At 47.5% G+C, this 23,832-nt stretch overlaps 1 long non-coding RNA gene across 1 annotated transcript in view; it reads right to left on the bottom strand.

Annotated features, from left to right (window-relative positions):
• Positions 1-1,108: 1,108 nt before the first annotated feature.
• LOC108640334 overlaps positions 1,109-23,832 on the bottom strand; it is a 38,452-nt gene continuing 15,728 nt past the window's right edge. Inside the window, exons 3-4 of the long non-coding RNA XR_001921101.1 lie at positions 5,051-5,229; positions 1,109-1,246 (exon numbers count right to left, since the gene is read on the bottom strand). This is a non-coding gene — a long non-coding RNA (uncharacterized LOC108640334). The remainder of the gene's footprint in view (positions 1,247-5,050; positions 5,230-23,832) is intronic.

Here is a 23,832-nt window from a genome sequence, read left to right on the forward strand (position 1 = left end):
CCCGATCATAAAACATTGCTACAATTGCTGGCTGGGAGAAGGCGTCAGCCCCTTACTCAGCTCCCTTATCTCCACTTTACCAACCAGACTCTTAGTAAATCCATTATTTTTCAGCATTAATTCATGAGATGGCCATTAGCCAGAATTCTGTGACTGTACAAACAAGGACAAAAGTAGTTCCCACCTTTCAATTATATCATGGGCCTTTCCCAGAAACCTGGGGAGTAAGGGTTCTCATTCCAATCAAAAAAGAGTGTGATTAAGGCCCAGAACAGTTTTCAAAAAGCTCTTGAACTTGGCAGCTAAACTTGCACAATTAGCCCACAAAGGAAAAAGGACAAGTTGTGAATAGCCTAGAAATAAGAGGAGAAGAACAAACGTTTTTTTCTAGGGCAAAAGATGACCCATGACATCTGCAATTTGGGGTTTTTTTATGGCTTTTACGAAAATACCCCTAAAACTACTCTTAACTATTAAGTAATCACTGACAGATGCATATATGCATGCTTGGGCTCTGCCTACTGTATTCTGTCAAAAATCATCAGGAAAAAGCCAGTGACCTCTATGTTCAGGGAGCAAAATACACATCCAGAACCTTGTGGGTGTTGTCAGCCCCGCTGGATGCGCTGTGGCCATTATCGTGCATTAGCGCTCGTCACATACATTTACACACGAGCCCTGATTGCTGCCTTTCAGGTCAGTGATAGAGCAGCTCTGGAGAAGCAGATTCGCAGTGGGAGATGTGCCCGTGGGCCAAAGAATCATTAAATTATCTGCATCAAGAAACCTACTGCAATGCGACTTGACAGTTGTACAGTACAGTTGTACAGTACAGTTGTACAGTACTAGGCTGAGGCTGTGTTTTACTCTGGATTTTTCAAACCTGGCCTACACTGAATTCTTTTTTCCCCTGTGAAAAATGTCCCATCATTGCCACCACATGGTTCATTTCCGTGGCAGACAGAGGAAAAGTCACCACAGTTGTCCATAGCTGAATCAGTACCATCATCTCAGCCAGCTGGTGCCCACCTCCCCCTGCAAAACAGGTGGGCACTCAAAATCCTGCTGTACCCAAGTCAAACACGTAAGAAAGTCAGGGAGCCCAGAAAATCCTGCACCAGCTGCACTCTGTCCTTTATAATCTTGCTCCATGCTCAGGTGAGTGTTCACCTTGCACAGCCCTGTGCTGCCACAGTCCTCCATTGCCTCCTCATGATATGTGGTCCCCATGGGAAGAGCTTTAAACCTGGTTGGACAAAGAGTGGGAGAAATCATAGAATCATTAAGGTTGGAAAAGATCTAAATACAGGATTCCTTTTGCTGATGGGAGATTCAAGGCATGGAAATATTAAATAACCTGCCAGAGCACACTGGGAGGCTGAGCTACATTGCCCGAGGGCCTGCCTCACATTCTAAAAGAGATGATCTCTATTCCTGTGGAACAGAACATACTCACTGCTAGCTCGGGAAGTACAGATGCCTGTAATCTGGCTTTTAAAAAGGGCTTTTAATGACCAGGAAACAGCACAAACATCTGAACTTGCCTTATAAACCTAAACCACATACTGCCTGTAAGCACAACATTCCACCTCCCTACAACTCAGCTGCTCCATGGTCTCTAGGTGAGGGAAAATGAAGGGAATTTATTTTATCTTCTCTGATGGTGGCTGGTAATCACCTGTGAATTAGTGTCATGTGTGGCTTTTTTTTTGCAGGCTGTAAAACAATTAGGTCTGGTCCCCAGTTAGACTTTTGCTCCTTGTGTCTGGGAGGCTTTTTGTGCTTGCTGCCGAGGAGCTCTGGGTATCTGGGAGTTGTAAAGATGTCTGTGGTTTTATTGCTACATTTTTACAAACCTCAGGTTTGTATTTTTATTATGATTGCTGCTGTGAGGACATTTTAAAAAATATTGTGTTTCTCTTTGAGATTACATTTCACTCTGTTGATCTTTCTCTTGACATTTCACGGAGTTGGGGGATTCTGGCAAAATATGCAGAGTAAGCAAAGGAGATCTCCTTCACCCCAAATCCTACCTTTGCCAAACTGGGGAGGCACAGGATGTTTTCATTGATTAAATTAACCTAGGCTTGGGCTGGTGGGAAGCAGTGCCTGAACAGAGCAGGGCATGCTGTGATGTTAACAGCTCAAGACAGTGTCATCTCCCCTCTCCTATCAGAGCTGCTGAATCTTTTCCCAGCCTTCTTTTCTGCTCAGCCAAACCTTATATAAATACTCTGTTCTTGGGGCAATAGACAAATTGCACAGCTGTTTAACTGTCACTGTTTGAGACCTATTTTCAGACTGGCAGGGATTGTGTTTCACATTGATTAAGCAAATGATACGCAAAGAGGAAATCTCTCCCTTTCCCTCTCTTAGCCGAGGCTAATGGTGAAGTTGAGATGTAGAGATGTGCTGGCATTTGGCTGCTGTAGAGCTGTATCAATGCTCTGTTCTCACTAGTCAGGAGAACTCTAAAGTCTCATCATCTTGCCTTAAAGATACAGAACTGGTTTTCAGCAGCTTGTTGAAAAGACCAAAAAAGGCACATAGGAACCTACAGACATGAAAGTTCTGGTCAGTCTCAGCTCATATCTTTTTAATATGTTCACTTTCAAAGGACCCCAAAGAACTTGGCAGCTATTAAGGAGGTGGTGATAGAGCTATAAATTACATGGCATTGCCCTGGAAAGAGCCAGTTTCAGTATTTGGAAAGAAGAATGTTAAAGTCCATTTACTGTACGAGCTGTTACAAACACTCAGACCTTCTGATCGATAGGATGAGGATGGGAACAGCTTAGGACAGAATAATTTTTGATGTTGGGAGTTATCCTTTATTATTTATTATCAGAGATGGCACATTCTAGGCACTGATAATGATAGTACTGTAGTCACCAAGTCTCAGCCTTAAATAAAGTATTCATGGGTACCATTAAAATGCTGTTGCTCACATCCTCCACAGATTTTGCAGGGACAAACTCTGAGATAATACTGGGATGAGAGGCTGCTTGACAAATTGTCTGGAGCCTTTGGGGGGTTCAGGGTGCTGGTTTCCTTCTGTTCTGTGACCTTTAGCAAGGCAGTTCCCTTGTCTCTGCCCCCCTCCTGCCTGGCTGGGACTGCCTCAGGCTGTACAAGTCTGCAGCGCCTGGAACAGCGGGATCATCGGATCGGGATGTTGGTGGAGGCTTCTTGGCAGCAGAGGGATGCCAGCAGCAGATAATCAACTGGAGTCATCGGGTTTGCATAAACACAAAGCTGCTCCATCAGAGACAGTCTGTGCCCTGAACAGACTCGCTGCCAGCCCCTGCTGACAGCAGATCTGTCCCTGGGGCAGGTTCTGCCCTGGGCCTCGGCACACGCCTGGGGCACGAACAGTGCCAGGCTCCGGGGAACGTTTCTGAATAAAACCAGAGGAGATATAAAGCCTTCTATTTTGTTTTGTGTTTTTCCATGCAGGGTATGGTGGTTTGGCATCTGTCAGGCAAACAGATTAAGAACAGATGGGGAAAGATGTGAAACCCCGTTGATCTCTCAGGGATTATTTCAGAAACACAGGGAACAAATGCACGCTGGATTCTGGCCCCTGCTCTTACGTCCTTTCTGCAGGCACTGCTCCAAATGTGCTTCGTGCTGGTGAAGAGTTCCTCTGCCTCTGTGCCTTGGGCACCTCCAGTCTGCCCCTCTTGTGCTGCTGCCCTGTTCCAGCCTCCATCTCAGGCTTTACCAGGGATCCACTCGGGTTCTCCTCTCCTTTAGAGAAGGGCTGCACCTTTACCCTGCACCCGCAGGCAGAGACCGTGACGCCTTCCTTCGTCCATGCTGGAGGTTCCCAGCTCGTAGCTCCATTTCACGGTCGGTTTATGGTGCCTCTTTAAACCCGGCTCAGGTCAGGGACAGCACAGAGCCCATCCCGGCTCCCGGGCCGGTCCCACCTGCAGTTCCGCCCGCGGACAGCAGAGGGCACGCGCTCCCCGCGCAAAGATGCGGGAAAGGAGCGAAGGATTCGGGATCGGCCGCGCGCGGGCACCGGGACAGCGAGGGATGGGCCCGGCCCGAGCGGTTCTCTAGCCCCAGGGCTATGTGGTGCCTTTTATTCTCAGCCTTTCATGATAACTTTGAGATGCGTGGGTCCCCGGGACATGTCCCTTGTCCCCTCCGGAGCCTGTGACCCCTCGGATGGGGTGTTGCCAGGCTTGGCTCTGGATCCCATGACTCCGTGGGTGGCAGGAGGGCTGTGGGCTGAATTGGCATCGTGGGTGATGGCAGCAGCACAGATCTCGGTACAAAACGCAAAACCTTGGCCAACACTGAAATCAAGGAGCTCAAACTGAGCTCTCTGTTGTGAGGCTGTGCAAGCAAACAAGCTTCGATCTGGATCAGAGACATAACTGCAGAGATGGCATGTTTGAGATTCAGATTGTGCCCAAGAGAGCCTGTGGAAGCCAAGATAGGACTAATCCCTGACCTTGGCAGCCTGTTTGGCTGCTCTGATGGCCTGGGGGAACAGTAAAGCTCCCCCAATATTTGGCTGTGCAGCCCTGGGGGGCTGAGCCTTGCGGGCTGAGCCTCGGAGACCACAGCCCCAGTGGTCCTTATACACATGTTGTGAGCAATTTGTGGCAGTGGATCAGCCTGTGGGTCCCAGTAGAGCTTAGCTCTGTTCAAGGGGGCCACATGTGGCTCACAGCCCTGTGACAGTCTTTATACTGCAAGGCTTGGAAGCAGAATAGCAAAATAAAGCCCTCATCCTGCTACTGGCTTTCCCCACCTGATCCATGTTTTCATTCTGGTGATTTATGGGAAGAGAACCAACAAAGGGAGGAAAAGTTAAACGTCTGTGGAGAGCCCAAGCAGTGTGCAGTGACCTCTGAAAACACTACACCCACTGCACTGTGTAAAATCATCACATTTCCATCTAATTAGTGAGCACTTATCTCTCTAAATCACCTTCTTTAGGGACCTGGGACCATACAGAGAAAATAGAGTAAGAATGTTTTAAAGCTATGTACACCATGTCTGTGCACAAGAAATAAATCAAATAAATCCATACCTGGGGTCCTGAATGATGCAGTGGGAGATGCCCATAGTGCAGATGATTCTGGGTTTTGGTCAGCTGTGCTACACCTTTCCTTCTGACTGTTCTCTGTATTGGAGGGAAACATGGATTTTATTCCTGGTCGACAAAGGAAATCTTGGTCTTCAACAATCCATCGAGCACCACACCTGGAGCTGAAAAGGCAACGCAGAGGAGCATGATGAGAAACACACATAACTCTTGGAGAAAGTACTCCTGCCTTTCACCACAAATGGGCCTCAATACAGCTCTCCTGAGGAATCATGAAAAACATGGAACTTTGCAGGCAAGGAAGCAGCGCTTTGTGAGCTGTGTGGTGCTGGAGCTGAGCCTGGACATGGCCTATGGACTCTGCACCTCACCTGGGGCTCCCATGTCCACCCCAGCTCTTGCCAACATTGTAGGAATAACCACAGCTAAAAGCCACTGGGCTCCTTCACCTCCCACTGATCCCTGGCTGCCTGTAACTGGGACCAGCTGCTGGAGAGCACCCAGGAGGTCCCATCCAGCTCTACATTAAAACTGTCCCCATCCCAGAACCAGCACAAGCCAAATCTCTGGCACAACAACTTGAGGGATACATTTCCAGTGCAGTGGAACCAGTGGTTGTGGCAGTGGGAGTGCCTGGCTAACCAGTGGAAGGATGAGGTACAGCCAACGTACAGGTGGACCTTGGGTCCATAACACTGGCCAGACCCTCACTGGCCATAAAAGTCTGACATTAGTCTTTAAAGATTTGTTAGCTGTAATTAAGCAGCTTTCTGGTCCCATCAGCTTAGATGTAACAATCCCTCCTAGCCCATTAGCAAAAAGAGCTGGCAAGCCTGGAGTTGATGACTGACTGAACAATATGAGGAGGTGGTGATTTGCTGGCGATGTGTAAAAACAGGCAACAAATCAGCTGGCAACCTGCACTGGACTGAAAGGAAATCAAAGCAAAAGGCAGATGACTTTGAATGGGCTCCAAAGGTCACAGAGAAACAAGCAAAAACTGATAAAGTTCACGGGAAAACAGAGTGAGCAGAAGGAGCGCTGCATCTTCTTGGCACTGGGAGCAGTTGGCATCTGACTTGGAACAAATGTATTTCTGAGTTAAAAAAAATACGTTTATCTGGAGGGAAGCTGGAGGCGTAAAAACCAAAATGAAGTGGTGCATGTAGGCCTGGTTGTTCCAGCACTGGGAGAGCGTGCAGGGACCATGGTTCTGGGAATGGTGGAGTTGCAGTGGTGCCACGGGGAGGGGTGATGCTGGAGGCAGATTCCAGCAGTGGCTGTCACCCATGGTGGGTGCAGTGGATCACAGCTGCAGGACTGTAACTGTGCCCCATCAGAGCTTCACACTGTCCCATTAGTCATGGAAAATGATTCATCTCATCATGTAGCCTGTTGAGAGGATGGCTGTGGTGTAAGAGATCAATGCAAAAGAATCAGCTCCAGCACTAGAGCTCAGAGGCCGAGGGTCCTTACATGAGGCAAGATAGAACCACTCACAAGAAAGAACCAAAAAAGTCCCTTTGCATTGAGGATGCACCAAAGCCAGTGGAAAAAGCACTCAGCCCAGTGCCAGGAGCTCAGAAGCCGTGAACATCCCAAAGGTGGGATGCCTAGGCAGAGGAGGATATGAGTGTAAGTTGGTACTTTCCTAATTACAGGATCTGTTTAGCTATTTTAGGTTATGTTCCATGCAATATTGAAACACACAAGTTATCATCTTTTGGCAGTTTGGTTGGTACAGCATCTAATTATCTCTGTAGCTTGGGGCTGGTAGCAAATGCTTTTCAGACACCCAACAGGGATAAAATAGGTAGAAAAAGCGCAAGTGTTTCCTTCTCTCTTGGACTTTGGCAAGGGCAGAATCCAACCCCCAGAGTACTTCTTACACATTTTCCTTAGTATTGCATCAGTAAGCAGCTGTAGTAGGCTTGGAGCAACCAAGCCCAGAGAAACAGGGAACATATAAGTTTACAATAGTTTGTCCCAGTGCTGTGACATGAAGAGTTCAAATCAGCGTGTGGGTCACAAACTTCCATCAGTTCCTTAGGGCTGTGAGCTCCTGAGGGCATCAGCTTCCTGCAATCAGCAATCTTCAACCTGGATGTCAGAAATACTCCAGCCCACAGGCCAAATCAGGAGCTTCTGACTAATCAGGAGCTCCCAGCTAATGGCACTGGGCTTTTGGGACCCATGGGAGAGACCTTCATGAAGATCCCAGCCTGAGGCCTGTTAGAAATAAATGCCTTGATTGTGTAATGCAAGAAAATCCTGCATCCTGCAAGCCCCTGCATGTCCCTGCCATGGGGTTGTGGGGGGTTCATGGAGGGAGGGATTGTATCAGTGCTGTCTGGTTTGGGTGGAGGAGTGGGTGGATGCCACTTCCAATTCCTAGCAGGAATCTGGATGTGTCTGTGCTGGGAAATTGCAAAATAGAACATTGTGCTAATTAATGCCAAACAGGAGGGCTTTGAATATACATCATCAGAATAACCTTTAGCAACCACTAGATGCCTTCCATCCATGAGTGTCTCATAAAGAGCACTTATATTTATTACGTGGCAATGGAAATACATCTCCAGAGTGATCTGCCCAGTGCAGCCATAATGCCCAGTTAGGACTGAATTGTCCAGCATGCACAGAATGAAACACCCTCCGTTCATTCATGCTCTGGGAGTGCTAGTTTCACCACTGGCAGCCTTCTGCACTAACTAAAATACTTGTGATCCAGTCCAACAAGTTTTTTTTTCCAGGTTTGCTTCTCCACAGTGAAACCACAGATCGTGCTATATGGAAAGCTCCGAGCCTTGAAAAGTCTAGAGTTACTGTAGGTTGCAGTGGTTGGATTTGATCCTAAAACAATGAAACCAAATGTGAAAAAAGACACAGATGGCTGTCGCCTCTGTGCCATTTGGAGGGGGGTTTGGTTTCCAGCCAGGCAGCCCCATGCCACAGTTATGCAAATACAGGCAGCAGAGTTGGAGGCAGGGGTACACACACATCTCTAACAGACTGTGGCATGAGGGATAAAATAGCTGAATGGTTTTGGAGAGGGCGAAAAGATCACCACACCAACCTGAAGGACACAGGATTTAAGGATACAGTCAAACCCTGACTTCACTTGAGGCAAAGGACGTTCTGGTATGGCTCTTGATGCCCCTGGATACTGTGTGCCTATGGGCAGGTAGAAGCCTGACAGGCCTTCCCTGTGGGAAGCTCATTTCTTGTCCTGTGTATGTAACCACAGCTCCTTGGGGTGGGGACACTCACATGGAGTTCAGCCCAACAACTGACAACAGTGAGAGGCAGGGAAGGGAAGAGCCCGATGAAAAGAGGAATGAGAAGAAGCCATGGGAAAATAGTCCAAATTGCCTTGACTGAGGGTGCACTGCCAAGGTCTAGACCTTGAATTCAATATGGAGTAAGAGGATGTAAACAAAACTACATCCTTTAACTCCAGGACTGGATTTAGCCCTGTAATGAATTTGAAGAAGACACAAATGGGTAAGATTGGGCTGCACTCTCCCATTAAAAATGCATTTCTCCAGTGAGACACTACTAACAGAGCAGATTTTGATCTCTGATAATTAAACTACTAATCAACCCTTTTTAGAAATTGCCCGATGGTTCCCATCTCAATCTCCTATGAGGATGGGGAGGCTTAGAAATTTAATACAATTCTGTGGTTGAGTTAACATCAGGCAGGTTTCAGACTATGCTTTACTAGAACCAGATGAATTTCTAAGCCCAAAATCCAGCATACAGAATGCTGATTAAGTTTGATCTGGTGACCATCTGTCCTTGTGTTTGTAGTATGAGTAGCTAAATGAAATTCTGGAAAAAAAAGAGTTATCTTAAATACACACAGGATAAGGCAAATTGAAGAAAGCCCCTTTCACTGTTGCTATGTGAATCTTCTCAGCAAGAGGGGAAGATTAGGTTAGTCTGTGAAGTTACATATGCTTGAGTTCACTTTTTCTGACTCTCAGAAGCTGAAACATCAATCTGTAGCTTTTTCTTGAACTGCATCTTGTGAATTTAACTGCATGCTAAACCCAAGCAGACACTAGATTGAGTTCTGGTAGTGAGAAATGTTTCACTGTCACAGAAAGGCAGTATCTTGGAAGGTGTAAATTGGTGCAGCTCAATGCAATTTCCCTCCCCTTCCAGCTTGACTTGTGCCAGTAATCACCCCAAATTGCTCCCCTCCTCCTTCATACCTCTATTTATCTATCTATCTATCTATCTATCTATCTATCTATCTATCTATCTATCTATCTATCTATCTATCTATCTATCTATCTCTATTTATCTATCTTTTTACATAGCTAGAGCAAGTGAAGACAATTAAATTATGAGTAATAGCTCAATAACCAACCAAAGTTCATCTAAGAGCAGAGGTGATGGCTGCCAGACTTTTTTTCCAATCATAATGGAAATTTGCTGGAGAAAAGAACAGTGTGATAAATGATGGCATAATATAATGCCCTCCTTTGAAGGGAGCCAGCTAAGGGGCCAGGCCCATCTGCAGACTGAATAGGGAAGAAGAGAAAGTATTGGGAAATGCAGAAAAATAGCTCTGTGGGGATCACAAATACTGAAACAGACAGTGCTTGTCAGGCTTGCAAACGGAAATGGTTTCTAACATGCAAAGGCACCAACTTTGGTCCCCAAGCCCCATCTCATGCCACCGGCTCCTTCGTGTGAAGAGCCACAGGGAGCACAGAGCAAAAACTAATCCAGTGTGTGTCCTTTGCCAGTTTTCCCCAGCTGCCTGGGGGGACTTTGCTCTTTGAAAGGGTATCTGTTCTTTAAAAGGAGTTGTTCACATGTCAGCACATCAGGCTGTGACCAAAAGAAAGATGCCGAGCGTGGCTGCGGGGCTTGGGCTGGGACACAGGACAGCTCCGCCAGAGGAGGCGGCTCAGCAGTAACCACAACAAAACCCACTGGCTGAGGGCTGGGGAGCACCCTGGGTGTGGGAAGCTCTCTGCTACCAGGGGAGCTGCCTGATCCAGGCTTTCCCACTGCTCACCCTGAGCCTGACTGCTTGATCTCCTGGTAAACGGGAAAAGTCTGCAACTGTGATGCTTTTCTGGGGGAAGAGAGAGTCACAAGAAGTCCCTTGGGGGGCCATTAAAGGAGTTTGCCATGAAAAGCCAAGCAGATGTGTTTGAAACTCCATGTTTATTACCTGGCCTACTCTGGTGACTCCCTATTCCCCTGGCACATGCTCCTGCCTCTGGTAACACTCACATTGGGTGCTCATTCCCAATGGCTGGGAGGGAGGTCATACAGACAGTACCTGTGCAAATGCATCTGGCTTTGATAAAACCCTGCCATTAGTGTTCAAAGTCTCCAGCTGACACAAGAAAAGCCAAGCATTAGGATCCTTTCTACCTCAAACAACCCTAGGAAAAGAGCACATTGTTTGGATGTCACTGGGCTACATCTATGCCTTTTACGTGGCCTTTTTCTTTGCTTTTTCATTTTCTTTCTGAAGTTTAAAAAGACGCTTGTTTGTCTTGCTAATTCTTTCCTCCCGGGTGCTGATAGGGATCTCTGTAACATGAGGCCAGCTGGAAGAAATTCAAACTGCTTTCTAAATGTTGTTATGATAGAGTGTGGGGGACATGCTTTGAAGCTGCTGGGCTCAGGAGATGTCCCTGACTCAGGAGAAGCAAGGGGCAATTAAGCTCTTTTTCTGGAACAAATTTAGAGTCCCTACATGTGAAAGCACAAGTCACTTGCTGGTGTTACCCCATTCCAACCTCTAGGGAAAAGAAAACTTGGGTAGGTGGTATTTAGTTGATGTTCCTGCATCCTGGGAGGACGAGGGCCATGGGCACAGCCACGTCCTGGTACAAGGGAGGCTGCAGTCTGGCTGTTCAAGCTAAACAGTTCAGTTCAAGTGGAGGTGTGAAAGGTGCACTGATTTGTGCTTCACATCTCAAATTAAGTCCTCTGTTAAACCAGGAGAAGGAGCAAGGGAATCTTTTCTCTCTGTCTTCTTGCTTCAAAAAAAGGGTAAATATTTTCAAGTCACTTGCTGAAAGCAGAATCTGCTGCTGGCAAATGTGTGAGGCAAGTCAAGGCAATAACTCTGTGGCAGGACACGAGAACTGAGAAGGTTTTCATGGAGGAGACATTTTTTAGTTCCTTTGCTTCTGTTTGTTCTTTTTTGCTGCACTGATCCCTGCACGGATCCCTCTGCCCATGGGAACAGCCTCCACAACACTGCTGTGGTCAGTTGGACAGGGACTGTTCCATGAATAACACGAGTCCTGTGTGGGACAGAAAGGAGGTGATGGGTACCAGGGCCCTACCTGGCATCTCTCCTATCCTTCTCCTGCCCTGGTCCCTCTCTGGTGGGTGCTTCTCAGTTGCCATCATTCAAAGTTGATTCAAAAGGGGCTGTGGAAAGAGAACAGGGGCAGGTCCCACTCCCTGCTGCCCCAGGTAGCTCTCCTTACAGTTGGTGAGCTGATATACTTTGTCTCCCTGACTGGGTCAAAACCATACTTGTTTAAGGGAAAGCTGAAATCCTGGACTCATGCCTGGAAACTTCAAGTGTTCAGGCACAAAGTAGGGGCTTGCACTGCCTAAGTACAGCCCTGCCTGTTGGAAGGATGGTTTGATTGCTCCATCTCTTTCTCTCCCAGGGAAAGCTTGTTTCTGACTGTTTCCTTCCCAGCTCTTTCTGCAGCCTGGGTTGAAAATCCCATGGAATGGGGCTCTGTCAGCCCCATGGATATGGTTCCACATGCCACATGTTGGTTATCAGCACCTTGGCAGAGATAAAGGAGGCAGAAAAAGAGAGAAGTCCTCTAGGGAAGAGATCCTCAGCCTATTCAGCTTAATGTTTGTATTACTGATTCAGTTCTTGTGCAGGGAAAAAAAATAAAAAAGGAAATAAAGGCTTTCCTCAGAGCCAGACTTTCAGAGAAGCCCAGCAGTTCATGGAGTGCTGGCCCTGTTTGAAAATCTGGCTTCAGTCATGGCTACTGAGCCCTTACAAGTTTCCTCTTCAGAGGAGAAGAGACTTGATGGGACTCGGGCATGGTGGGAGGCTGACAAACCCTCATGAAAGACATTTGTAACATGTGGGGCCTGGGAAGCAACATGAAGAGACAGCCAAGAGCCCTGAGGAACTGGAGAGGAAGAAGCTGCACGTGGTCTCTCAGAATCTAGGTCTGATGGGCTTCTCCTCCCTCCCCTTTCTTCCCTTTGTAGCTGTTTCCTGCACAGACAATTTCTATAGGCATTTCCTGGGAAGGCTGCACAGCTGAAGTTGCATTTTAAAATTTGGTTTTTAAACAACACTTTTCAAAGTTAAAGTGTGCATGTGTGGAGCACTGAAGTATAATACGGAGGCAACTTTATCTGCACAGGCAAAGCGTAAGCAAGTTACAGCCAACTCTAACAGACTCTACAACAAATCACACAATCACTTAAAACACACAGTGGCAAAAGCTGCCTGCCTGGAGCCACCCCACTCCAGCTTTCCAGGGCTCTGCTCCATCATTCCCTCCTTTCCCTGGCGTGTGAAGCAAAGCCTACAGCAAAGAAAAGCAGGTGCCTCTGGCCACCTCCTGGCCCTCAGTTGTGACAGTGCTGCTGCTGTCATCACCCTGTGCTTCCACAGCCCTCCCCTCTCCATCCACCTGCCTGCCCTTGTCTTTTCCATGATGCTGGGAGCATTTTGGAGCAGGAATGGCGTGTTTTACATGACTGTGTAGCAGTTTTGTAAAGGGGCCCTGTTTCCTGGCTGAGGGCTCTGAGCACTCCTGTATCTACATCTGCATTGGAAATTACAATCCTCTGCCTTGGGAAGAAATAGTGTGGGGCTGTTTTCCCTCCTCTTTGGCTACAGGGAGGCTTGGCAACAACCTCCAGAGGTGATGTATTCACCTTGCCATGGCTGCACTGCCTGTGGCAAAGCCCTTAGAAGGGCTCCCTTCGTGGGATGATTTTAGGGTAGATATACACAGCTCTGAGGAATTCTTGCTCCTGCCCCACAGGAAGGGGAGGTACTGGGACACCATCACCAGGGACATCTAGTTACTATAAATAATGGCAGCTGCAAGTAGAGAAATCAAACAGCTTTGGTTCTGCCCCACTTCTCTTGGCTCCACAGATGAACAAAACTAGGGTGATATTTGACAATTCTAGTGCCAAGGCAAGGCAGGTGGGTTTGGAAAAGAAAAAGATCCCTCTTGACCATCCAGTCTCCTGTATGCATACTGCTTCCTGAGGGTCAGGCACAGGGAAGGAGCTTCAGAGGATAAGAAGTCCGTGACGACCCCACATAAGAACTGATGCCAGGTTGGCTCAAAGGATGCAGCTGAGATCTGCCTGCTAATTATTTCATTACTTATTTCAAATAACTGACTCAGCCAGGGATGATCACACCTAACTGTGACACCTGTAACTGATACGACGCAGAGAACAGGATGAATATCCCCAGATAAGATCCAGGGATGGCACTCCTGCTGCTCTCCCTGATTGAGCCTCTCAAGACAAGTAAAAACACAGAGCAGCAGCCCAGGTTGAGATGCCCATGGGCAAGTTAAACAGAGGGAGTGTCCTGGCAAGAACCTTGGCAGATGAACATGTCCTAAGAACACCCAGGAACCAGCACGGACAGGAACCACCCTGTCCTGAGCTATCTCAGAAATCACAATGTGCTGAGTGGTCCTCAGCCCCACGTGGGCTCTAGTCCAACCTTTCCTCCCCATCCCAGAGCAAGCAAGTGCCCGCTGAGTCTCATTCCCCTTAACTCTGGCAAACCTCAGCACCAGGAACATGGAGCAGCCTCCAGAGCTGCCACCCTCAAAACCCAAAGTACAGAATGTGTTTCAGAATAAAAGCAGTTCTAGTGGTGTCAGCTCTGCTTGCGTTTGTTTCTATGGAAAATTGTTACTTTAATGTGAGTCATGGGAGTAATTAGGGGATAAATAGCAGCACTGCAGTTCGTCAACACGCTGGTGCCATTGCAAAAGCAAAGGGAAGTGTACACATTCCTACAGAGATACAAATCCAGCCAGCGTGCTGGCAAAGTAACTGCTCCCATCCTCTGGGCTTTGGCAGTCTCTTCTTGTCCAAGTCAGGCTGGTGTCAATCAGGAATAGCCCCACTGACGTGATTTACCAGGGAATCTGTGAGGTTGGTTCAATTTAAGTCAGGGACAAGACAGGGACCAGTACAGGAACCCAACCTCATAAAATGGGTTGGATTCCTGCAATGGCAAGCTCAGATGGCTGTTGTTTGTTAAACTTGACAGTAAAGAAAAACATATTGTACCTTTGCTGATTTTTCTCTCTCTTTTTTTTCCTTTTTCCTTTAGGATATGCTGAACAAAAAGAAGAGCTTGCAGATGTTCCCTGAAAAAGCAGTGACTGAACGAGCAACTGTGACAGTGCTGTTCTACCCCACCCTGTGGGATCACCAGGGATGAGCTGGAGCAGGGAAAGACAACACAGGAGTGAGGAGCTGAGCTGTGCTTGAGCAGGGGGTCTACAGCCTGAGGGAGCTGAATCTGATGTGGAAGGCAAGAGCAAGGGGAGAAAGAAGGATCCACTGATACTTTTGAGATAGTCTCTTATGCCTGACATGCCCTGAGACGATATTTCTCTGAAGGCAAAGAGAACAATGCGGCAGGGCAGGTAACAGAGCACAGAGGTGAGTGGGGAGTTGTGATGGCAGTGCTGTGCTGCTGCAAACCAGGCCAGCACAGATAGAGTTTAGAGGTAGAATGGCTCTTGGACGGGGCACTGTCAGAGGGAATCTCTCTCCGGGACATTCAGCTAAACCAGCAACTTTCCAGGCTGGCCCAAAGATTTTAGCCAATGGGCTTTCCTTTTCCAGGAAAACCCTTGGTGCTTCTGGACGCACCTCCCTGACACAAAGGAGCACCACTGGGGCATGGCCCTTAAATGTGGCTCCAGACTGGTGGTGCTCAGCAGCCTGTACTGCCCTGTAGGAGATGCCTGCAGCCTTCATTCCTTCTGCCCAGCAAGATCCAGCACCACCAGTCCCTCTGGGCTGCTGGCGGGGGGGCACTGGCAGCCGTTTTGGAGGGGGATCCGAGGAAAGACTTGAAGAGTAGTGAGTGCCAGGAATCCTCCATATTTGCACCTGTCCATGTGGAAAGACACTTTCTCAACTGAAATCCATACTGTGGCCCCTTCCTTCGTATTCCTTTCTCCTTAGTCTTTGCAGACAATTTCAAGCAATGCAGTTTTCCACTCTAATAAGCAATTTAAATGCTAAAGGGCAGCTCCTCTGCTAAAGGCAACTGAAGCCAAGGGAGCTGTGACAGTTTATGCCAGCTGAAGCTTTGCCTTTAAGTAAATGTTTTAAACTTTCCACTAAGGAGACTAAAATAAGCCATAGCATGAAACATTAAGAGCAAAGAATGAACTCTGGAGACCAGAGGGATTTGGGAAATGAAATGAGATCCATCTTGCTGGCACATTTTTCCCCCTTGTCTATTTTTGGAATTTAAAAAATTCCCCTAGATTTGTCTTTTACAAACCAGCCTTTTGTTCAGTGAGCAGCACTGAGCAGCCTCTCGATTCAGCAGAGCAGGTGAGCTTTGGCAAGACAACGTGCAAAACACAGAGCTGGAAACTATTAATATCTTTTACTGCTGGAGTTCGGGAGAGCTTGGCACAGGTGCTGTTTGTTTTCTTTAACAGGCTTTTCAGCTGCGCAACGGGCAACCAAATACCAGATTTCTAGTTAGAGAGCAAGTTGTGATCAACCCAACTCTTCTCCAGGGCGATGTGATCCTGCCACGACCAAGGTTTTACTCAGGGATTGCAGAGGGGTTTGACCACGTGGCTGCACTCTGTGTGTTCATACGGCCGGGTGGGAGCAGCCTGGTTCTGCTCATCAGGCTCGAGACAGACTCAGGAAACCTGGGCTCCAACTCCTGGCTGTGGGATTAACTTTTGAGGGGACCTCAGCCTGTCACTTAAAGCCCAATTCTCCTGTTGGCTCGCAACCTACATTTTCCACTGACTTTAAATGGAGCAGGGGATCTTTGTTGCCTATGAAAACTGAGCCTCCAAACAGTTCACTCTCCCCATGTTTAAAACAAGAAGGAGAATATTTTGAGATCAATGGATAAGAACACCTGGGAGCATTAATACCTACGTACCCTGCCAAGATACTGGGAGATTAAGCAAATATTTTGAGGGCTGTAAGATCTTATGAAGTAGGTATGGGGCTGTTCAGTATATCCCGGATATCATTTTCTCCTTCCTTTCATTTTTTTTTTCCACAAATGGAAGAACTCAGGCAGAGAGAGTGACTATTGAGACTCATGGAGGGAGTCTGACAAACAAAGAGCACATCTAAAGGTGCCCCAAGATTTGGCCTGAATATCATCAAAGAAGATACAGCTGAAAAAGTAAATAATTTTGGGAATGCTTTGTCTGGCTGCATAGGCTACAACTGCAAACAGGATGACATGAAGTTGATAAGGGTTCAGAAAAGATTTGCCCTGCAGTGGAGACTCCATCCCCTCAGTTTGGGATAGTACATGTTAAGGAAGACAATAGACTAACTGGAGCGTGTGCAGAGAGAATAAAATGGATGATAAAGAGGTTTTGAAAACATGACCTGCAAAGAAAGGTGGAAGGAAGGGAATTTGTTTAGTCTAGAAGAGAGAAGAATGAGGGGAACATGATAATGATTTTCAAACATTTGCAAAAGGGACAGCAACTTTCTCCAGAACCCTGGGAGGGCAAGAAGAAATCAACCTTATTTATAGTCAGGAAGTTTTAGGCAGGACTGTAGGAACAGCCAAGTAAAGAGAAAGCTCTAGGATGGGCTACCTAGAGAAATGGGGAATGTCCATCATGGGAAGTTTTTAAGAACAGACTGTAGCAATTCAGATGCAAACTCAGGTACTTTACAAAACAAACTATGATGTTTGCAGAGACAATGATACTCCAGTGTGGGAAGGCAGTTGCTTACACAAAACTGTTTTGAAACTCCCCCAGGTGTAACAGCACTGGGTACCAGTTGATTCATTCCAAATTAAATAAATATAACTGGTGTGGGGGTAACAAACAGCATTTTTGTTTCCAAAATTGCTTTTAGACCTAATCTCTAAAGAATAATGCACTTCTTAAAAAGCACTAATGACAATGGAAAATACAAAGAAAGGTGACTGTGGTGCTGACCTCAACAGGAGAGTCCTACAGCACCTGGGGGGCTTTCAAAGCTGGCAGATCATGGTATAAATAATCTAATACAGACTCTGACTCAGGTAATGCAGCTTTAAGAGGATGCACTTTTATCTCTGTCTATTCTTCCTCTCACCTTCTGTGCCTGAAGAGTAAAAATAGCAACTTTATGTATAATTTTACACTCCTAATCACTGGCCTAAGTCACTGCTCTCACAGCGCTGTCTCCTTGCAGCATGGGAAATCAATCCTGCTGCACTGCATGATGGAGAAAGTTCCAGATCCACTTCCCTGCAAGGCAGCCTCCTTCCAGGCTGAACGTGGAAATGCTAGAATGGCAGAAATTTAGAGGGCCCTGAATCTTGTGATTGCTCCTGGTGGAGTTGTTTGGGAATGAGAAGAGGATTTGCAGGAAGTGCTGTTCTTCTCTGTTCCTGTCTAAAGGATCCTGTCCTCCAGTCTCCTGATGGAAAGAAGTAGCAGCATATTGGCTAAGAGGAGACCTCAGGCTGACAATAATATTTGGGTGAAAACACACACCCAGTTATGCTATTCCTCCAAAATTTCTTCCTCCAGGGCTGTTTTTTGAACAGCACCTGGAGAAATTTTACTAGAGGATAGTAGCACAGGCTAAAGAATAAGTCAAAACCACCTCCTCATTTTAGGGAATTAAGTGGTCTGAAAGGACTAGATGCTCTTAAGATGAGAGCTGGTTGTGTTGCACCGCTGCATAACAAACCTTTTGGAATCTCTAGATAAGAATAATGATAATAATTCCAATCTTGCAGACACAGCCTTGCTCTCCTGCAAGGGCAAGACTGTGCACAGCCAGCTTCTTTGTGGGCCCAGAGAATCTGCTCTACACCAATGTGAGTTAGGATATTCCCAGGATGGGATTCACAGTTTGGTGACAGCAGACAGCAGTGTGGGGCTGTGGGAATTCGATGCAGCACCACCCTGTTCAAATCACTGGAGACTGCCTGGCTGTTCTGCTCTGCTGGCCAGAAGGGCTCTTGTGTCTGGGCCTCGCTACAGGGATGCCCTGTGTTAGTTCCTCTTCCATTTTTCACTTTTTTTTTTTGCCTAGGAAACCTCTTGTTAGGCAGGACTGAACGTCCTTGAAAGCACCAGTTATAACAAACAACCAGGGGCAGATCTCAGGCAAACGCTGTGCGAGTCAGAGGTCACAGCTGGAAGTGGTTTTAGGGGAAATTCAAAATTACTGTCAAAAGCAGTTCTCTCTCATTTTAATTGTAATTGGTTAATCTCATTTTATTTGCCTTGCGGCTATGGCTGTGAAGCTTAGGAAACTCTCAGGGCCCCTGCTCTGCTCTCAGTTACCCTGGGAGCAATTCTGGAGACTTCAGCAAAGTTGCTTTGGGTTTATCCCTTGTGCCACCGAGACCAGAGGCCATTGCTTGGAAAAGTCCTTGGCAAAGGAAGGAAGGAATGTGGCAGACAGTTGTTCCTTTTTCAGAAATGAAACCAGACAAATGGTATTCACTGATTTAACCTTCCTCGTGGTCCCTCTGCTGAGTTGCCAGTTCAGGGAGCTCAGGGACAGGATGGGTTTGTGCATGTCATTCCTTTCATCCTTTCTGGAGCTGGAGGAGGGGAGGGACAGGCAGGGCTACAGCTGGTACAGGTATTCTGGGAAGGGGTGAATACAGTGCCAGGACAGTATCAGCTGGGGATATACTCATCATGTTTGGGAAACAGAAAGTCAGTGGGAGCAGTCTGCTCCTGTAGGTGCATAATGCACCATGCACAGAGCTACAAGCAAGTTCTCCACTGAGAGGTTAAACCTTTCCCTGCAGTACACCCACAGCACGAGGGCAGTGCTTGTCCAGTGGCATCCCATCAAACTGCAGAGTGCACAGTCAACAAACCACTTGGGATGAGCAAGACACTGCTGCAAATATGGGCAACCTGTAAACAAGCTGTGCAGTGCCTGCTGAGGAGTTTGGCGCAGACCTGATCAAACACGTCAAGCAGCATGTCCAAGGCCCCTGTCTCCCCACCCTCCCCTCGGCACACGTGTGCAGTCGCATGGAATTTGCTGTTTTGACTTGCAGGGAAGTCAAAAAGCTGTCGAATAGCGATCGCATCTAGCACCACTCATCATCACCATCAATTGTTCTCCAAATGAAACAGGCCACGTCGCCAAGCAAAATGCTTGGGAAGATATTTTTCCACTGGACATGCATCCAAAATAAATACAGGAAAATCTCCTTCTCCAAGCACTTTTCCTGATTACTTTTCATTTGAATCATTAGTAAACCCGAGATACACACACAATAGCACAAGACTGATGAAAACCCACTTCAACATAGTGCCCCATTTTTTTCCCAGAGATTAATCCTCTTTGTTACTCTCAGTCTATGAGAAAAACATCCCTTCAGCCTACCCAAAGCCAAAAGGATGTGCACATCTTCACATATGCATCCCTTGCTAGATGGATGCTTTTTGCAGTTGGTCATTTCAGCTGTGATGAATGCTCTGGAGGGTTCTTGCCATGCTCTGTATAAACCCACATTTACTGTTGTCTGCCCTAATATGCCAGTTCTGATGACATCCTGTTGCTGAAGCTTTGGGATTTTGCTTCAAGGTAGCACCAAGGTCCACTCTTTTGACTAAATCCCATCCCATATAGATTTCAAGTTTACTGCCTTGGTGTACCATGAATAGGTGCAGGGAAGGAACCCCATAACTCTGTGAAGACTGAGAATAATCCCACATTTTTATGGATCACTACCTGTACTGAGATTGCAACCAGGGCAAAGGCACAAGGAAAGGAGAGCTTGGAACAACAGCCATGGCTTTCCCTCACTGCTGCAGTCCAAGAACTCTGAGCACCCATCCCTTCCCTGAACCATTCAGTGTCACTTCAGGAAGTGTCCTCCAGGCTCACAGAGCAAGACGGGCTCATCAAGGCCAGAGCTTAGTTTTGCCAGGATCGAATCCAAACCACACATAGCCTGTTAGCTTCAGCAGGTCCCACACAAATGGCCCAGGTCCACTCAAACCTTAACCTGAGACCCCACCCAGGCTCTGTGAACAAGACCACCTCTTTTTCTCTTTGCCCAAATCCCTGCCTGCAGCAGATGTCCTGGAGAGCCTGGCTTGCAGTTGGAGACCTTAATGAAACTTATGAAACATCCACTCAACTCTGGTAACCCAGAGGTGGGAAAGGCAAATTACAGACCTCTAGTCCCTGGCTTTTGTGTGCTGGCATTGCAGTGAATGTGCTAAGCACTGTGGACAAGAAATGTTCTGGTTTACAAGAGAGCAGGCTTCCAGCCAATTGCTTTTACTTGGTGGATTTTCTAATGAATCAGTCCCATCTCTGCTCTTGTCCCCACTTCAGTGTGACAAGACAGATCACAGGAACTGGATGCACTGGACTATGGTGCAAGCAGGTGGGACTCCAAGACTCCATCCTAGACCTGGCATACCAGATCCAGGCTAGTTACTTCTATGCAAAGCAGTGGGCAGCCCAGGGCCCCATCTGGGAATGACTGCACATAAATGGAAGCCATTCCTTCCAGTCTATTCTGACCTGGGCATGCAGTCCAGCCCCGCTGCTTTTTGCAGTGAGGGTAGGAGTGTTTAGACATGAAACATTCCAGAAGCTGAAGGTAGGATTGTACCACTGCTTAGAGAATCAGCATTTCCAGCATCTCCAGTCTTAATTCTTAATGTAATTCACTTTGCCCTGCCTTGGATTGCTTCCTTTGTGAGACCTTTGGCTTATTTCTAATAAAGCCTCTGTCCAGTTGCGAGAGCAGCCCACGGTTCGGGACCCTCCCTCAGCTCATCCTTGTGCTTGTACCTGGGATAATTTGGAGCTGGTGGCCTGGCAGGCACATGTGCTGCAGTGTCACAGCCCAGGAGGCACCAAACAAGAGTGCTGTGCCAACGAGGCTGTGCTCTCTGGAATGCTCTGTATGTGCTGGAAGTGCCTGGAGTGAATGGGGCTCCATCCCCTGCGAAGGCAGAGTCACAATTGCTGCCTGAAAAGAAAACCCCTCTCTCCTGGCCATCTGGATGCCTGTACTGATGAGCAGGCACTCACCCACCAGATGCCTGGCAGAGCTCTGCTTCACACAGCAAGTCTGCCTTGGGACTGTGCCAGGCCTGTGCCCCTGCTCACCCCGACCAGCACAGGCTTTGGAGATCTTTGCCTGCACTTACTGCTCCTCCTCCTTTTCTCTCCTGTGCTTGTACAGTACAAACTCTCCCCTCAGATGAAGGTGCCCCTGTATGGTGTCCTCTGAGACACCAGGGACATCCATCACTGATTTTCCTCAACCACACCAGTAGGGTGATGGTGCTCCCCAGAGCTGCTGGTGAACACAGGCCTTCAGGGGAGACACTGGCATGGGTATTTGGCATGGCTCTGCCTGTCCCTCCTGCTCTGCTGTACCAGCCCACAGAGTAAGCCAGCACTCCCAGTGAGGCGATGCTGTGGCAGCCCCTTGGGCAGCCTTGGGTGAGCTGCCCCTTGGCAGGAGGCTTCAGGGTCCATGGTACAAGATGACAGGGACCTGGCAGAGAACTGAGAAGTTTTCAGGGAAATGCCACCCCTCAGCATCCCTTAAGCCTCCCAGCCCCAAGACTTTCTTCTGTGCAAATACATGATATTTACTAGCATAGCCTGAATTTTGGGCTGAGGTTTCCCCCCTGCTCGCTCCACAGCTCACTGCTGACATTTTAAGTGCAGTGATCCTGATCTCGCATGATAAGCTAAATCCAAACCTCCTGAGGCTGCAGCCCAGAGAGCAAACAGCTCTGTCTGTCACCACTGGGAAGCTGGGACTCTGGAAGAAGCCTTCTGGGTGCACCAGAGCTGTGCTGAACTATGCAACAGCTACAGCACAACCAAGAGCCTTCCCCTAACTCGCAGTCCCCAGCCAGGCCGCAGGCATTGTTCAGACTCTGTCTCACAAGCAGGGCTCACAGTGATGGATTATGTTTCCGTAAAAAGCTGAGGGAGGAGGTACCAACCATGGCAGGGACTGTGGTTGGTAGGAACTGGTCATGGCTGCAAAGCAGGAGATGGAGGGAGGAGGGGGCTGGAGCTGCATTGTGCTGCTTCGTTAGGGCTGACACCCCGACAAACCAGAGCTTTGGAACAAATCTGACTTTGTGTTTCCTCCTCCTTCCCACCCTCAACCCACCGCATTTCTCACAGAACAAAAATCCTGTCTCTTGCCCAGCTCTACTGCCAGAGCACTAATCCTTAGGCTGTGGTGGTGGATTAAGTCTCGGGCCCTGAGAAAGCTCTTCCAAGGCACAGTGAAGATTTTGTTTGTCAGGGTCTAACCCGTGTGCAGTTCACAGCTGCCATGCTTGGGAAATTGTGCCTTTTCTTTTCTTTTGCTTTTAAGCAGCCCATATGAAGGAAAGCAGGTCTGTTCCGAGAGACTACTCCTAATGGTCTGAAAATAAACCCAGTATTTTTCTTGGCTTGTAGAGAAAAATGGTTACCTTGATTGAAACTTGGTTCTAACACACATTTCAGACAGTAATGAAGACTGCAGATATGAGACTTGCATAGGCTCTGTTACACAAAGCTTCACAGAAGGTTTTTTTCCTTCTTTCCATTCTATACCCAAAACTCTGGCTGGTATAGCTAAGGACCTCCAATAGCTTGTTGGGAAAAGGAGCTTTATCAAAGGTGCTAATGTTGTGAGCCACCTTTTATTCTTTGCCATACTGACAAAAGGTTAATCAAACAGAGCTGGCATTTCATCAAGGCCAGCACTGAAAATTAGGGACAGAGGTGCCATTAAAAATAACCAGATGCATGTGCTTCTATCCCTGACACACCGGTCTTGAAATATCTCCCTCTTGGGCTGTACAGCTTCCAAGGAATAGCAGGAAATTGCAATTGTTACACTGGCCAGAGAATGGATTTAATTTGTACTGTTTTATCCTCCCTGTTGGAAACTATCCTCTCTTTTCTTCCACGCCAGCTAAAAAGAAAAGAAAAAATCCAGCAAACCCAACACATTTCTGTATCAAGCCTTCCATGCAGTTGGATCACAGCCTACTGTAAGGCATGTGTGCTTCCCCTGTCAAAGGTATGGATTGCTTTCCTTCTGCAGGGTTTATTGCGACACATCCACATAGGTCATTCTACAGGCGAATTTACAGCTGCTTAATTAAAATCATTTGAAAACCACTGGTTGGTTAGTTCAGCTGGTACACAAGGCTGATGCAAGGCATGTAGGTGTATAGTTGCTACAGAAAGGTTGTTTCTTGGGGTGAGAAAGAGCTGGTTTAAGGGGTCAAGCACATGCTCACTGGCCATGCCAGGGGAAAACCAGGTGGTTATAGTTAAACAGTCTGCAAAGGGAGAAGAATTGACTTTTTGGATACAGAGGAGAAAAGAAGCTGCAGTACAGGTAACACATCAAACTTCCCAGGAGCGATTGTCCAAGCAGAGGCTCCAGAGCCTTGGCTGGTTTGGATTAGTTGCAGCCATCAGACTCTTACTAAGGCAACCACATTGTGCAAGCTCAGAGAAGGAGCTGGGCAAGTTATGAGCGTGTACACAATGGTGAG

This window comes from Manacus vitellinus, unplaced genomic scaffold, assembly GCF_001715985.3.
Source record: "Manacus vitellinus isolate BGI_N305 unplaced genomic scaffold, ASM171598v3 scaffold_31_pilon, whole genome shotgun sequence".
NCBI classification, from domain to species: domain Eukaryota; kingdom Metazoa; phylum Chordata; class Aves; order Passeriformes; family Pipridae; genus Manacus; species Manacus vitellinus.